This window comes from Anguilla rostrata, chromosome 12 (genome assembly GCF_018555375.3).
Source record: "Anguilla rostrata isolate EN2019 chromosome 12, ASM1855537v3, whole genome shotgun sequence".
Taxonomy (NCBI): Eukaryota; Metazoa; Chordata; class Actinopteri; order Anguilliformes; family Anguillidae; genus Anguilla; species Anguilla rostrata.
The window spans coordinates 1,257,326-1,265,817 of NC_057944.1; the positions used below are offsets into that span (position 1 = coordinate 1,257,326).

Here is an 8,492-nt window from a genome sequence, read left to right on the forward strand (position 1 = left end):
CCCCAGGACCGATTCTGAGAACCACTGTCTTAAATGCCTAGCTTGTCGGTCTCTTAAATGCTAAAAACATGTTCCTTTCTAAATGCCAAGATGGTTAATTTCGTTAAATTCTGTGTGTGTGATTTCATCATGTGTTGTATGTTATTCAGCAAATGAACCTTGAGACTCTTAATTCGCTTCGTGAAACTTAAAAAATGTTTATCCCAAAATCGGGATTATAGTAGCTTTGTCACATGCGTCAAGCATGGCCCAGGTAGACATTTACGGAATGTACACGACTGACAAGCCGTCAAACACGTCTGACAGATTGAATGTTTGCCGGTTAAGGTTAGCTAGCTAGTCAAATGGCTTGGTAGCCGAAGTTGCGAACTGTTTTAGCATAGGCTACTGGACTACCAAATATAGCAAGCTGATTACGCTTTCTGCCAACTAATTATTTGGTTAAGTAGGCTAAAGGAAATAGTAAAAATGACTCGGCTACCGAAAAACTTAAGAGGAGGATTATTTTATGGTCGTCTAGTGCAGCTGTAAATAGCACACGCCATAATGAAATCACTACGAAATGGGATGCCTGCATTTTCTGACTTCGCACAGGTGGACTGTGGCCGGAGCCGCAATGTCAAGGCCAAGAGGCGCCACCGCCCACCCCAGTGACCATAGACTGTAGCCCCTACTGTAGCGTAGTCCTCTGCAGTAATCCGGAAGTGACGCAAGCTGTACCTCATTGGTCCAGAACAAATATTGGCACTGTGCCCAAATGACGCAATAAATCATGAAATCAACCCATGGACAGTCATAAGACGAATAAAATACACCTATTATGACTATTTGTTCCTGTGAGAAAAAATTATTGACTTTGTATTTTGATCGCATTTGTACCGTAGACTTACATGGAAACCGAATATGAAAACACCTATACTGGAGCCATCCGTAGTGGCGCTATTGAGCAACCAGGAACTACAACACCAGGAAATGAGCTTCAAAAACGAAGTCTGGTTTTGGCCGCTTGGTTGGCACTGGCACGGTCTGGATTCGACCCGAGGCCGTGAGGCTCATCCATGCAGCTCAGCGTGGTGCCTTAACCGAATGAGCCATCCAGCAGCCCCAAGCCTAATTTCAATAAAATTACACCTTACCAGCATCCATAAGAAATGCAGACTACCATACAGAATGCCAAATACTATGTGCATTGATAGGACCCATTCAAAGCAGGCACATGAGGTAGACAGGAAATCATCAGGTCAGACGACATTTTCCCACTGTAACAGAATTTAGTACAATATGCACCAGGGAAATACCCACTACACAGCATGCAGGGGCATTCTCCAAAGACTCACTAAGTTGTCTCAGTCTTGATAATAGTTTCTAAGCATCGCACATCATAAGGTCACATCTCACAAGCATAGAGGCTCTGTCTGTGGTCACACACGGATGTTACATCAGTAATTAGGCCTCTCAGCAAACAACACAACAGCACAGTATAGTGCCTGGGACAGGGGTGGTATATCCCCATGGTGGGTGCCAGAGCTTTTCGGGTCCTCTCAGGAGTGCACTTGGGACGGCCCTGAGCTGCATTCCATCCTCCTCGTAGCTCTTCATCGCTCTTCTCCCTCATTGCCATGGTAACTGGGAATGTGAAGACTGGGACAAGGCCACAGGCCTAGGTAGAAGTGGCCAGGAGTGCATACAGAAATACAGAAACATACACTTCCCTTCACTACCTTAAGCCTCCAAGCAGCTGTAGCCGGCAGAACACAGTCTGAAGTGCATTAATCATTGCAGGTTTGCCACTGAATCTACAGGAACTGAGGCAGAGCAGTGAAAGAATGGGCAGTAATTCACTATGTGCACTCATATAGACATGAAAACTGTTTTTTTGTTCAATCAAACATTTACTGTTTTTCTCAAATGTTTACACACTAAAACTGGAACTATGCACACGATGGTGAAAACTTGAAGCTCAAGACTATTTCTGCAAAACTCTAAGCACAATTCCTTTGTTTTCACTTAAATAGCAATTCTAAATCACGTTTGCACAACTCTACACACAAAATCTCATCATTTAGCTCTACACACAAAATCTCATCATTTAGCACAATTTTCATAATCAAGCCTTTGTTCACATGGAAAACACTGGCCTTCAAATGCCAAACTCTAAGTACCAACGGGTCTAACTCACGCCACACCTGCTCAAACTCAATTGGCTAAACTTTTCAATTATCTGTCAGAGCATAAAAGAGACCTCAGGTGACCTCTACTGTGTTGGAAAACAATGGAGCAACACGCAGCACAGAGAGGTAGGGGTAGAGGTAGAGGAGGAGGAGGTGTACGTGTACGAGGTGCACAAGGTGGACAAAGAAGAGGGAGACGAGCTAATATTCCAAATGAAATACGTGCAACTTTGGTTGATCGCATATTTGTTTTTTTACAGCAGGCCTACAAACTACCATTTTTATTTTTGCAGTCTGCTGAACAAAGATTTGTTTTACAGTAACAAATACAGATTTGCTTTGTTACCTTTTTGAATTTGTTCATTGATTTCATATATGATAACAGATCATTACATCCATTGTCCAGACTGACACAGTCTAAGCATGTTCTAGTTTTGAGAAGACTCAAATATTATCTATTTTGGCAAAACTCATAATTGCACTGATAAGGAAAATGAAAAAACAGTGTTCAGTATTACTCATGATGGAACCTGGGTTGTGAGTGCAGCCCAACTGGACCTCATTGGCAGGACAATGCAGTAAATGCGCATTGTATCATACACAATAACAACAACACTCAAAGTGATAACAGTTCACACACTTTGCTGTACTGTACTGAATTAGAATTAGGTTTACCTACATTACATTGCATTACAGGCATTTGGCAGACGCTCTTATCCAGAGCGACGTACAACAAAGTGTATAACCATAACCAGGAACAAGTATGACGAAAACCCTAGAGAGAAGTACTGGTCCAAGTGCAGGGAACAACCGCATAGTTCAACTTGGACCCTGAAGGTTAAACTGATTAACACTAACACAACGAGAACAGCAACAACGCAGTCTATGGAAAAATACAAGCAGTAGTTAAGACAGGTGCATAAACTAAGTCACCTACGAAACAGCTACCTAGTCACAACCCTAACAAATGCACCTAGCAAATGCACTATTTATATGATGATATATATTTTTAGTGTATTGTATCATGGCAACAGTCTTTATATTTACTGTAAAATTGCAGCCTATTTTGGGACCCCTCGAAAAGAAAACTAAAACTTCAAAAAAGGAGAAAAAATAAGCAATTTTTTACACAATTTTATACACTTGAAACTGTAATCAACATGGTGTTGGCTAGTAAATATTTGCTGTTATCTTTTTGTATTTGTGTACTGATTTCATCATTACATCCCCAGAAAGACAGTCTAAACATTTTCTTACTGTGGTGTTTTTCATTTTACTTATCAGTGCAATTACTGTATGAGTTTTGCCAAAATAGGTAACATTTGTGTATAGTCAGAATTCTAACAATGTTGCAGTATCAGCTGTAAGTTTACAGTATGACTCTGGGAAGCTGGGTTGTGAGTTTAGCCCAATTGGAGCTCATTGGATAGACAAATGTGCATTGTATCCTGTTCTGATACAATGATTGTGTCAATGCAATATTTATATGATATATTCACAGTATTGTATTACAATATGGCAACAGTCTTTATGTACCACAAAATTGCAACCTATTTCGGGATAAGAAAATCCGCTAAACCTTAAAAAAGGAGAAAAAATGAAACAATTTCAACACAATTGTATACATTTGAATATGTAACATGGCCTCATGAAGCCAAAACATATATAAACAGTATTTTGATGGTAGTGTTTTAAATTTATCACACCAGTGTTTAATTGATGCTCTGTAAGAGTTATTCATATGATAGCTGTGTGTATTGTTTTGGTGGAAAGAATCAGTTTTGAGAAGAGAGAACATGGTTTTGAGTGCAGTGTTTCATTTTGCAAGAGATTTGTGGAGTTTTGCCAAAATGGTTAACTCTTTTCAGTTTTGTATTTAGAGTTTTGAGAAATTGAGCTATAGTTTCAAGAAACGTGTTTAAACGATTGGGAAAAACTGTAATAGTTTGAACCATAATCTCATGTTTGGGCTGTGGCAAACATAATAGAATCTTCATGACAAGTAAATTAAGCAGCACTACTAATTCTGTCAGGACCACTGTCATCAAAGTAGAACTTTATTGACAATAAAGGCAATACAGTTATGTTTGGCGGTATGGCTCTGTTCTGGAGCTCTCCCGCCAACCACGCAGCCCGCGTGAATAAGGCCGGGAGGCCAGCAGCCAAACACCCCTAGAGGGGTACACACAGAACAGATCCAGCAGCAAAGCAAGTTCTTAACACATGGGGATGGAGCAATACAAATTCTTAACGCATAGCAATGGAGAATGCAAATTCTTGACGCATGGGGATGGAGCTGGGGTGGTGGAGGGGATTCACGAAGCAACGTGCAGCGCTTGCATGCAGGAGGAGCAGCCGAATGAGTAGAGGGAGGCTGTTTAAGTAGACCGCCCTGTTAGTGAATGTACTGTGATAGGTGAACATCACTCAGCTGAGCATCAGCTGATTCAGCCGGAGCGGCTTGACTCTCGTGGCCTGCCAGAACTAACATAAAATATGGCCACACATTTTTTACTCAAGGTTTTTGGCCAGGGACATGCATGTTGACCTTTTTTGGCACAGTATGTAAGTCAGCCTACAAGAGGGAAATCAGTTCTGAATCTGGTGCTATATAATCTGAATCTGCAGCATAGAGGTAATGGAGCCACTTGGGACAAGTGCTCATTCTGCAGTTAGTTTTGATATATTTTGGCAAATTAATAGGACCTACTCTTAGAATTTAAAATTTTGTGTGAGCCAATTTTAACAAGATGCAAGCGAATTTAAGTAATATAGACTGGGTGCAACTTCCTGATTGCAAAACTGTGAATGAAAAGTGGGGCAAAGGGGATATTCATGAGGCACAATGTAAATTTATTCCAAAGGTAAGGAAGAGTAAGTTGAATAAGCAGGCTCCCCAGTGAATGAACAAAGCCATATGGAGGAGTTTAAGAAAAAAAACTTAAAGAAGGTTAAAGAAGAAATACCGGAAGCTAAAAGAGGTTCTTTGAAAGGCAAATTACCCAAGATGCAAAAAGTAATCTTAAATGTTTCTTTCAATATTGTAGTAGGAAAATGAAAGTGAAGGAGGATGTCAGGTGCACAGGAATAAAGAAGGAGCCTTATACCAATATATACAGGAACCTTCAGGCCTGTCAGTTTAACTTGCATCAAATGTATAATACTGGAATCAATCATTACAGACAAGTTTTAATTGTTTCTTGAAAATAACAACATCCTAAGGGCTAGCCATTATGGCTTTGGCAAGAGAAGGTCATGTATGACAAACCTTTTGGAAAAAGCTACCAAGTGTTCTGACCATAACAAGGCTTATGATATTATATACTTATATTTTTAAAAGCATTTGATAAGGTACCACATATGACACTTATTAGTAATATGATGACAGTAGGAATGACAAGAGGCATTTCAAAGTGGGTTTGAAAGGACGCATCCAGAACACAATGAGTAGTAATAGGAATGATCTAATCTGAGCAGGGTATTGTGGAAAGTGGAGTTCCTCAACAATCTGTTCAACCGATTGTCATTTATTTCCCCTGAATGCTGAGATGGATTTTCTTTTCACCACAAAAGTGTTAACTGGGGGTATTTCTCGTTTGGCTACATCCGTACCAATGGCTAGTGTTCAGTCATTACATCTTAATTCATTTATTTTTCCAGTTCCTTCTGATCATACTCTATTAAGTAGTACTCATACATGAAATGCCCCATAAACAGATTTTAGCCAATTTTATGGCGTATCATTTTCCACAGGTAATGGTAGGCCCTGATCTTTTCCCTTTATTTCTCCTACATGGCTAAATCTTTCCAAAATGTAAATGTCCAGTTATGGACCCTGTTTTCATTCCCTATTGCTTTCATTCCCTTGTTTTACATGTGTAAGTGTTGAACAAACTGAATACATATGAATTACTGATGCATGAAGTGAAGCCACCAGAGAACTACACCAGGTTCACTCATAATACCTTGCCTGTCTTTGCATGGTGCATATACTGCCTGCAACCTTCATCTTCTCTCCCACCCTCACTTCACACGTGAAAATGCTGCATCAGGGGAAGACTAGGCATTTCCTGCACACAAGACTGTCCCAGCTGGTGCTGTGCCTCACCTTCCCCCTAAGTTTGCTCTGAATTCCTGGTACACTGATTGCCCTGCAGGAGGTGCTGGTGTCACATAGCTGGCCTGCTTCTTGTCCTTTCTGGATTTCCAGGTTTGTTCTGATGTTGTCCACTCCTGTTCCAGTCTTTAAAATCTCATTTCCTGTTCTTGGTTGAGTGTACAGTGACATAATCTGTGACCAGAATGATAATTGATCCTATTATGCGTGCAAGAAATTTTCACATAATTCATTTTGGACACTTGGCACTATGCACAATGCTAGTGAGAAAGGGTGGGGCTGCACTGTTTCCCGTCTTTCTGCCTTTAAATTGTACAGATGGATTAAGAGCAGCTTCAGCATTCAGTGGTTTTACCCTGGCACTTAGCATGGCTTCTAAATATTCACTCCTGTTCTAAACAGTTTGTGCTGTACATACAGCTGGGAACAGCATTGTATTTTAGACAATCTTACTTTTTCTATTTTCAAATGTGTGTGCTCCTCATTGTATTATCAACTGTAATAATGGAATTATAAAACCCTCTTCAGTCAGTTAGCATGGCTTAATGAGTCAGTGAAAGTAAGCAATCCTCCTGACCGGCCAGATTGCTCTTAAAAACACCGGTCTGTGGCTGTTTGTGGACAAGCAGACACCAGCCACTTTATTTTGTCAACTCTTCTGGATTGATTGAAGTGAGCATATACGTAATGTGATTGGTCGGAGGTGATAAGGAAAGGATGTCTTAAAATCTGATTGGGTGGACTATACTCAGTGAAAACAAAACAATTTGTGGATTTATTTGCACATCTTGCTGTGGAGATTGTTTTAAAAAAATCAACGAATGAAAGCAAGCAATTCGACAAGCCCCAGGCGATGAATGCGCAATCATAATTTTCCAGGAGAGATTTGTATACGAGTGCAAAACATTTGTGAACCAATTATTTTAATTTTATTTGTGAACCGTTATTTTGTTTGTAAGTTAAGAAAAATATTTCTGAAGCTCATTGTATTTGTGGAAGGTTCATATTATTTATTTGTTTGTTATGAGACAATAATATCCTAGTCTGGACGAACACGTACTTTCTGGGGCAAAAGGGAGGAACCTTTGCTGCTGGGAGCCAGCGGCAGCTTCCCTATTGGTTAATAAAACTGTCTGTCTCAGTGTGCCCCCCCCCCCCCCCCACGACACTCCCTCTGTTCTGTGTGTGCTGCAATCTAAGTCCTGACTGAAACACACCAGTGAAACGGACAAAGCTATCACAGACTTGCCAAATACATGGTGTGACTTTGTTGAAGGACCTTCAACGCGTATGTTTGGATACACTGTTATTGAACAGAGATGTCCTCAGTTGCTTGCCTACAGGATTTGGCAAGAGTTTAATTTTTCAAGCGTGGCGTACAGTATGCAATCTGCTATCAAATAAATACCCAGAAAAATGGCCAGAAGATGCAATTCATTGTTTGCCCGTTACAATCAATAATGGAGGAGCAAGTGGAATTGTTGAACCAAAAAGGAATTAAATAAATTTATCACTGATAAATAGTGTTTGTTTATTTTATTGTCAAAACTCGAACCGCAGACTCTGTATATCTCGGTGATAAACTTTGATGATGTGGTCGGTGCTCTGACGTTAACGTTAGCCATTTTCCCCAAATAGTGGCGAACTGATGCAGGTCTGTGGAAAAGTTTGCCTCCGGTAATGTTTTATCAGTGCACGTTTCAGACCACACCTGGCCAAAATCATCACCACATTTGGAGCGCCGCCCCTCTGCACTCTGATTGGTTGGGAAAATGCAACCTCTCCTGGGAAGGTTGCATCCTTCGTTTGTGCCTAGAACATCAAGGCATCGGCCAGGCTCTGTTGAACAAAGTGAAAAAAGAGACTGGCTCGCAAGGCTAATAGTATCCCCACAGTGAAGGGAGGTTCTCATTGAAGACCGCACAGAGGCAGCCAAGAGCCACAAGTCTGTAAATCTATTCTTAAGTTCTTGTTGGGTAGACATCTGCAGTGAAGTCACTGTTAGAGAAGTCTGTAAAATGCTTTTGTACAGAATATGATGCAGACATGCTGTCTATCATAATCATCTCCACCAAATTGTGACTCAAGACAAAATCATTGCAACACCCCTGTTTCTTTCTACATGAAGAGCTGTCTCACTTCCTGGGTCACATGTCAGAATGTGATAGGGTGGAGATGAGGAGCATGAGGAAGAGCAGCTGAAA

General features: G+C 40.6%; 2 protein-coding genes across 41 annotated transcripts in view; one reads left to right on the forward strand and one right to left on the reverse strand.

Annotated features, from left to right (window-relative positions):
* The window catches only part of LOC135235493 (NACHT, LRR and PYD domains-containing protein 12-like), a 419,768-nt gene that overhangs the window by 194,492 nt on the left and 216,784 nt on the right, over positions 1-8,492 (forward strand). The gene's annotated exons all lie outside the window — the stretch shown is intronic.
* Positions 1-8,492, reverse strand: part of LOC135235498 (cytochrome P450 2M1-like) — a 340,188-nt gene that overhangs the window by 99,119 nt on the left and 232,577 nt on the right. The window lies entirely within an intron of this gene.